The following is a 9,213-nucleotide window of genomic DNA, read 5'->3' as shown; positions in this document are numbered from 1 at the left end:
TCATACCCTCCCGTGGCAGCAGGGTCCTATTGGAAACTAAGGGATATTAGGCCTCCTTTTAATAGAGAACCGGAACAAAGCATTAGCACATAGTGAATACATGAACTCCTCAAACTATGGTCATCACCGGGAGTGGTCCCGATTATTGTCACTTCAGGGTTGCCGGATCATAACACATAGTAGGTGACTATAGACTTGCAAGATAGGATCAAGAACACACATATATTCATGAAAACATAATAGGTTCAGATCTTAAATCATGGCACTCGGGCCCTAGTGACAAGCATTAAGCATAGCAAAGTCATAGCAGCATCAATTTCAGAACATAGTGGATACTAGGGATCAAACCCTAACAAAACTAACTCGATTACATGATAAATCTCATCCAACCCATCACCGTCCAGCAAGCCTACGATGCAATTACTCACGCACGGCGGTGAGCATCATGAAATTGGTGATGGAGGATGGTTGATGATGACGATGGCGACGAATCCCCCTCTCCGGAGCCCCGAACGGACTCCAGATCAGCCCTCCCGAGAGAGATTAGGGCTTGGCAGCGGCTCTGTATCATAAAACGCGATAAAACTTTCTCTCTGATTTTTTTCGCCCCGAAAGCCAATATATGGAGTTGGAGTTGGCGTCGGAGGGCCACCAGGGGGCCCACGAGGTAGGGGGCGCGCCCACGGGGGAGGGGCGTGCCTGGGCCCCCTGGTCTTCATCTTTGGCGAGGATTTTTTATTATTTATTCTAAGATATTCCGTGGAGTTTCAGGACATTCCGAGAACTTTTATTTTCTGCACATAAAACAACACCATGGCAGTTCTGCTGAAAACAGCGTTAGTCCGGGTTAGTTCCATTCAAATCATACAAGTTAGAGTCCAAAACAAGGGCAAAAGTGTTTGGAAAAGTAGATACGACGGAGACGTATCAGGGACCTAATTAAGCATGCAACCAAGGACACAAATTTGAATTTTCAACTAATTTATATGCATTAGAGCATGTGCATGTAGTTCAAATTTGAATTATGCACATGAATGCATAGAAAACTCAGTTAATGTATAAAACTGTCCAAGCGAATGCCGAAAAATCCCAAAAATTGACACAACACCCTTGTTGTTCTATGTTGACACTAGGAAAAAATTTGAAATTGAGAAGATGCAACGCATATCGTTTCGTGCAGAAAGGTGAAACATTCCCTACCGAAACCATCATGCTTTTGTGAGATAAGCTCTGGTTTGCGAGAATCTTATACCATAACCTAGCTCAAATAGGACAACATTTTTTACCCCAGCATCTTGATGCCATTCCATGATAGCATGCCAAGGTTCATGAATTTCAGACGAGTTTTGTATTTACTTGAATTACAAAAGCAAGCACCTCAACATTTTCCGGAGAGCCACGGCGTCGTGGTGTTTGAAATTCATCCCCATTTCTTGAATGGGATGTAAGCATCAATCCATGGACACATATATCATTTTACAACCCATTTTGGTGCACCAGAGCATGTGCATGTTGTTCAATTTTGAATTGTGCACATGAAATTCCTAGAAAACCAAGTTACCGTATAAAAACGTCCAAACGAACCCTGAATAATTCCAAATTTTTTGATGACACACCTATAGTTGCATGTTCACTATAGATAGAAGTTCTAGCAATTCAAACACCATCCTTTGCAGCTGTGACCCCATTATGTAATTCAAATCAAGATGAAAAATCAAGTAGATCCCACACAGTTTATTATCACCAACCGTGTGAGATGCAGTACAAAATATCCTAGAGCACCGTCGGTGTATACTACACCTATGGCTTACTCGAGAAGGTTCGTCGGCTACAGTCCACAGCCTGCTCTGAATAAGGGACTGTGTCTGATGACACATTGCACGCTAGTTTTTTCGCTGAAGCGATTCCAAATTTTCGGCTTCCGCGGAAATATCTACCTCCCCGCCCCCTCCCCCTTACCAAAAGCCACATTTCCCCTGTTTCCGCCTTCCTTTCCAAGTTGAAGCCTTCACTCCTTGCTTGCAGTTCCACCTCCTCGCTGGCGACCCTCCTTCACGCTGCTCGGCCTCGCCTATCCAGGCAGGTAATCCACACCTGAACCCCGTCCTCCTCCTCCTTCCACATCCCACATGCCCCGACTGCCGGCGCGAGCATGACACCTTCCACCCAAATCATCAACCCCTCCACCAAATAAGCGCCGTCATAAGCCATGGTGCACGCAGTATAGCCAGGATCTGAAGGAGCATTTGGCGAGAAGCAAATCTCGGCCGCACGCGCGGATGAGATCACGATGGCTGCCATTCGTGCCGACCCCCAGATCTTGGAGGAGCACCTCGCCGTCGAGGCCATCATCGACGCCTGGCGTGTCGATGTCGCGGTGCAGTTGGCTGCTTTAAATGACAGTTCGTGGCATTTTCTCGAGGCCACCGTCGATGCCTTCGACAAAGACTACGAGGTGTTTTCTCAGCGTGCACATGCTTACCTCATCTCGAGAGCCAGCAGGTTGGTGCCCGGAGTGGCTCAGGCAACTCACCACTACGACGAGGGTACTCATGATGTGGAGGCCTCACCCTGTTCCATATCCTAGGAGCCAATCGTCATCGATATCTCCGACAATGAGTAGCTTGTCTTATTAGCTCACTATAAGGACCCATGTTCAGTTTGCTAGATACTGCCTTTCCTTAACAAATTTTAGTGAATTGTGATATCTACTTTTACCATGCAATCTTCTGCTCTAGTGTATATGTTCTATATGTCGTGCAATGTGGTGTTCAGTTAACTGTTTGGTTCAATTCTGCAAATGTGATGTTTAATTCTTTAGGGTGCAATTTGCCAAGTTGTCAAGCATGCTTGGTTTGGTTAACCGTCTGATCTTCTATTAGGAGTATGTTATATTGTGCAATGTGGTGCTCAGTTAACGTTCAGTTCATTTGTTGTGGTGTTTGGTTAACTGTTTGGTTAAATCCTGCAATGCGATGTTCAATTGTTGTGTGTGCATTCTGTTATTATATACCATGTGAGAAATAAATCGAATTTGGCTGTACAAAATACATGAGAAACAAATAAAATTGCTATATTTCCAAGTTGTTAAGCATGCTTGGTTTGGTTAACTGTCCGATCTTCTATTAGGTGTATGTTATATTTGTGCAATGTGGTGCTCAGTTAACGGTTGGTTCATTTGTTGTGGTCACTACAAAAAAAATAAACTTCCGTGATGATACGTGTTTGTCACAGTAGGTCGCATTTTTTGTCATGCATGTACATCCATGACAAATTTATGACAGAATCAAGATAGTCATACCTGTGCTGTCATAGAAGTGTTCCATGACATTACCAAAATTATCATCACGGAAGTGTCCACTTCCATGACGATAAATCATGCGTCACAGAAGTGCTTTCGTCAAGGGTGACCGACACATGGCATCCACCGTAATGGAACGCCGTTAAGCTATCGGGTCGGGTTTTGAATCCGATAACCCATTAACAGCCCTGACCAATGGGGATTTTCCACGTGGAAAATCATCATTGGCTGGAGGAAATACGTGTCGGCTCATCGTTGGGACAGATGTCATCCACTCGTTGGATGGAAGGCGCCTATGATACATCGACGCGTGGCACGGCCCAACAGAGGCCCATTCCTGTGAAAAGGACGGCCCAGTAAAAATTAGCAGGCCAGCCCATATAAGGCCTACTTGTGTCAGGTCCATTTAAGCCCACGACCCATACGAGATGTGCCAATTCGGCCCGTCAACGGCCCGTTAAAGATTTGACACCATTGCAGCCCATCGTCAGTTCGAGCCCGTTAATAGCCCGCTATATATTTGGGCTCAATATCGGCCCGATGAGATTTCGGCCTGTTAACGGCCCATTTAATGGATGGGACAATTTTCAGGATGTACATCTTTTGGCCTTTTAGCGACCCATTTAAATGTTGAGCTAATTTCCTGCCCGGTGTGTCTTTCAGCCTGTTGACGGCCCATAAATATGATGGGCCATTTGTTGTTGGACCTGAGTTTCGGCCTTTTAGCGCCCATTTAAGTGTTGGGCCAATTTCTGGCCTGGTGTCACTTTCAGCCTGTTCACGGCCCATAAATCAATTGGGCCATTTGTAGTCGGACCTAAGTTTTGGCCTTTTAGCGACCCATTTAAGTGTTGGGCCAATTCCCGGCCCTGTGTGCCTTTCGGCCTGTTAACGGACCATAAATGAGTTGGGCCATTTGCAGTCGGACCTTAGTTTTGGCCTTTTAACGGCCCATGCCCTTCATGGTCCAATACCAGCCCGGTTTCTCTTTCGGCCTGCTAAAGGCCCACAACATAGTTGGGCCATTTACAATACGACCTGACTTTCAGCCTCTTAGCGGCCCATGGTCTTCATGGTCCAGTACAAGCCCGCTGTCTCTTTCGGCCTGCTAAAAGCCTACAGTATAGTTGGGCCATATGTAGCCCAAACTTAGTAACGGCCTATTAATGGCCCGTGAAATAAATTGGGCCCACCTGTTGCCCGCTTCGATGTCGGCCTGTTAACGACCCGGGAGGTAAGAGGGCCGACCATTAACTTTTGGCCTAGTAACGGCCCATTAACTTAATGGGCCCACTAAAGTTCGTACATGTCTTTAGGACAAATTAGATAACCTGAGCCCATTACGACGAGCAATTATGCACAAGACCAAAAACGATCAAGCAAAGGTACGGCATACAGGGAATAACGTTGGACATCCAGCATATATTACAGGAAATTACATCCACTGGGCAATCAAAATTGATGCTAGTGCAAATAAATGAGTAGAACCTAACCATCTACAACGTCACAATCTGCAACCTCAGCACAGATGACGCCCATAAGCATGTGGGCAAGTTCTTTCTGCTTTGCTACACTGTCTCTGAAAACATTGATCAGTTGTTGTGTCGCACGACTCTGCACCTCTGATTCATCCACCATTTCCATCATTGCTTTAGCCATTAAATGGTTCACAAACATACATTTATTCCATTGCATTCGAGACAGAGGATACTGAACAGATTCAGATGGCGATTTTGGCAGGCTTGTATTATTGATAGTGGAGAGTGTCTCGACCACTGCATCATAACATAAATTAGGACGGGAACCAAACAGATTAATCATGAGTTATTGCCATATTACCTAGCCTAGATTTACTGGAAAGAAACAATGGGGTTGACTTGCTATTTTCAGAGTTTATCTTCTTATCTTTAGCAGCCTGCACAAAATTAACACACTAGCATTGCTATCATTGGCCAAGTCAGATACTAGGAAAGGAACACTGACACAATGAACGTTTGGGCAACTAGCCTACACCAAATTAACACAATATGGCACAACTATCATCAGCCAGGTAAGGTAGCACGAAAGCAACATTGACACAATGAATGAATGGGCAACCAGAGAAGCACTACAATTTAGTAAGGTGCATGATATGAGATAGTACATTCATGCAGTTCAGTATACAAAACTACCAGGCAGTTTTCCTTACAAAAATCAACATTGGCACCTTTAACATTTTGCTACAACTAATTTTAGATCAGATAAAGGTTAGATTCACGCCGATTAACAAAATACATGTTGATGTAAAAATATAGTGATATACAATAGGTACTTACATCAGCATTGGAGCACAGAGAATTCCGGCAAGATATTTTCCTCGAATACGATCCCAATGGAGGAAGTCTTCTATCATTTAACCTTATTTTCTAAAAGAGAGATGGGTAAGAAACATGTAGAAAATATGATCATAATGCTATAAAATTTCATGACGTGAGGATAGGCACACGCTTCTTAGAATGGAGTTGACATTCTTTTGCTGGACTGGAGCGCACTAGTTCTTTGGCCACTGGAATCTGCTTATTATCAGTGGGAGTTGGGTTTCTCTGTGCTGGAGCAGTATCTATGAAAAATGGAGTTGGTTTATTATCTCCTGGCGTTTGGATCTTTTGCAAAGACCTGGTTTGTAACCCTTCAGATTCTAACATAGCCGTGTTCCCCTTGCATGCCTTATATAGAAGAATGGTGATTCAGTTATAAAACATGCTACAATAGAGATGGAATAGGTACTGAAGAATAGAAAGGCATGACATATTAACATGTATTCCCTCCATCCGGAAATAATTGGACGGGTCTAGGCGTATTTTAGTTCTAGATACACCCAGTTTTATCCATTTCTGCGACATTTAATCCGGACGGAGGGAGTATGATGTAAGAGCTAGGGATACGACAGGACAACACAGTAAAAAAAACACTGAAAAACCCACTGCAGAACCAAAGTATTCAAACCCACTGATATGAGATAGTACACTCATGCAACTAAGGATGCAAAACTACCAGGCAGTTTTCCTTACAAAAATCAACATTGTGGCCTTTAATCATACATTTTGCTACAACTAAATTTAGATCAGATAAAGGTTGGATTCACACCGATTAAAAAAATGGATGCTGATGTAAAAATATAGTGATATACAACAGGTACTTACATCTACATTGGAGCACAGAGAATTCCTGCAAGAATCTTTCCTCATAAACGATACCATTGCAAAAATTCTTCTATCTGTTAAGCTTATTTTCGAAAAGAGAGATGGGTAAGAAACATGTAGAAAATATGATCATCATGCTATAAAATTTCATGATGCAAGGATACGCACACGCTTTTTAGAATTGAGTTGAAATATTTTTGCTGGACTGGAGCGGACTAGTTCTTTGGCCAATGGAATCTTCTTATTATCAGTAGGAGTTGGGTTTCTCTGTGCTGGAGCAGTATCTGTAAAAACTGGAGTTGGTTTATTATCTCCTGGCGTTTGGATCTTTTGCAAAGGCCTTGTTTGTAACCCTTCAGATTCTAACATAGTCGTCTTCCCCTTGCATGCCTTGTATAGAAGAATGGTGCTTTAATTATAAAACTTGCGACAACAGAGAGATGGAATAGGTACTGAAGAATAGAAAGGCATGACATATTGACATGTATTCCCTCCATCCGGAAAAAATGGATAGGTCTAGGCGTATTTCAGTTCTAGATACATCCTTTTTTATCCATTTCGGCAACATGTAATCCGGACGGAGGGAGTATGGTGTAAGAGCTAGGGATACGACAGGACAACACAGCAAAAAAACACTAGTTGAATGTAAAACTATATGCTAGCAGAATACATACAGAAATAACTAAGACAACATACACGTGTATGATTGGGAAAATAAGATGGCATTGCAACAGAGCACTAGAATAACACTTCAATGTAAAAAAACATTGTATGGCAGACAGATGAAGTACATACTGATGAATAACAATGCATAAGATATTCAGAAGCATGATGTCCAAATTAAGCAGATGGCATTGCGATAGAGTAGAATGGCAGTACTTGAATTTGAAAACATGTTATCATGAATGGAATAGGTACTGAAAAACAGGAGGGCATGACATATTTACATGCATGATCAGCATGCTAAACACATGGCATTGCAACAGAGTAGATACACTCCAGGACATTATATGCATGTTGTACCCATATCACAGGCCAAGTTAGAGCAAGGACCTTGTGGGGTGAAGAGGATTCATCATCTTTCTGCAAGTCTTCTAAAGAACTGCCTTTACATGTTCCATCATATTGGATATCATTGACATCAAGTTTATTGGCCTTTACATTGCTCAGTGAGGTTCTTGTGGATATATTAGTGTGTGCAATTATATCTGACATGCATGGAAGACAACTAGTAGTTAGATTTATGTAATGAGTGCATGTAGGAGACGACATAAATAGTAGGACTGGGGTTAACTAGCAGCAACAGGTCTCATAAACTAAAGGGAGAACACAGATGAAAGCTACATAATGTGTATCGTTTGTACTCAAGATTAACTAGATGGCACAAAAAAGTATTAAAGAACAACATAGGTAATACTAGAAGTGGTATAATACTATAATCACCAGCCTCTGGGATAGCATTGGCTGATGGATGATAACTATGGAACAGCGTTACCTAAAGAACAAGTATCTTAGCTGAACTATGGAACATTGTGAACTCCTAAACAAGACCCGTAAGAGATCAGCATGAATATACAGTGAAATGTGATGATCTATTTTCCGTGCTTAGATGAATAACAAAGCCATAAATGTTGCACACAAGTAAGATGAGGGTACAACCTATCTAGCTGCCATCCATAGGAGTGAGCATCATGTGCTGACTTGTCGATGGCCCTACAGTTGTTGTGGTTGTCCAAGTCGGGCACGCGCATTCGATGCAGGGAACTGTTGAGTGGGGACTGTAGCTCCCTTCTGGTGTATGCTTCCCTTGTTGGAGCAGCTGCGGTGAGTCGGAAGACGGTGTGTCTGAAGATGCACATAACGCATAATGTTAAGAACGACATATCTTTTTGATCTGAAGAAATACACTAAGAGATCAACAACAAGGTACGATTGTGGTCACACGTCTGTTGACTGAAGACTAAATTGGGGTCACACAATTTTATTTTATTTTGGTACTGTCCGATCTACGCCGGATGGCTTGATGGCCGTCTTGTGCCTCCCGGCTGGCACTGTTCAGAATCTTCCCCGAAGAGCCAGCGACCAACGGCAGAGCAGCCTGCCTCCGCCGTCTGTGGCCCCGCCAAAACCCCGCTCCCCGCCCCACCGCACTGCCGTGATTGCGCCGCCCCCGGGCCAATCCACAAAGACTCCCCGTCATCCAGATCCGGTGGCGGTAGTACCTTCAACCCACACAACTCTAAAAGATAACCATCTAAGCGCTGCTTCCACGGCGAACTTGTGGCCCCGCACCCTTACGTTAGACACCAGCCAACCGGCAGCCTAGGAGCTCTGCCGCCTCGAGGGGTGCTGCTTCCCATAGGGAATCGATTGGCCCAGAATAAAAATTCAGACAACGGACGCCTAAATAAAGTGATTTGAGATGAGGGTGCGACCTATATGGCGGCATGGTGAAGTAGGCAGGTCCAGCTGTCGAGTCGGTGAGGCCGGCGCGGTTGCGGTGGCGACCAGTGGTAGGGAAAGAGCGATGTCGCAACGGTCGACGGCTACGCTGAAGCAGCGCCAGGACTCTGGACAGATCTAAGTTGGAGACGCTCTGGCGCCGTGAACAACGGCGGGGGTGAGTCAGTCTGGTACGGTTCACGCGGCCGTCGTCGAGGCAGCACCAGCAACATTGAGTAAGAGGCACACGGCCCAGTGCACGACGGCAATTGGACAGCGTCTCCGGCA

The sequence above is a fragment of the Triticum dicoccoides genome, chromosome 3B (genome assembly GCF_002162155.2).
Source record: "Triticum dicoccoides isolate Atlit2015 ecotype Zavitan chromosome 3B, WEW_v2.0, whole genome shotgun sequence".
In the NCBI taxonomy this organism is placed as follows: Eukaryota; Viridiplantae; Streptophyta; class Magnoliopsida; order Poales; family Poaceae; genus Triticum; species Triticum dicoccoides.
Note: the sequence above shows the minus strand (reverse complement) of the source record.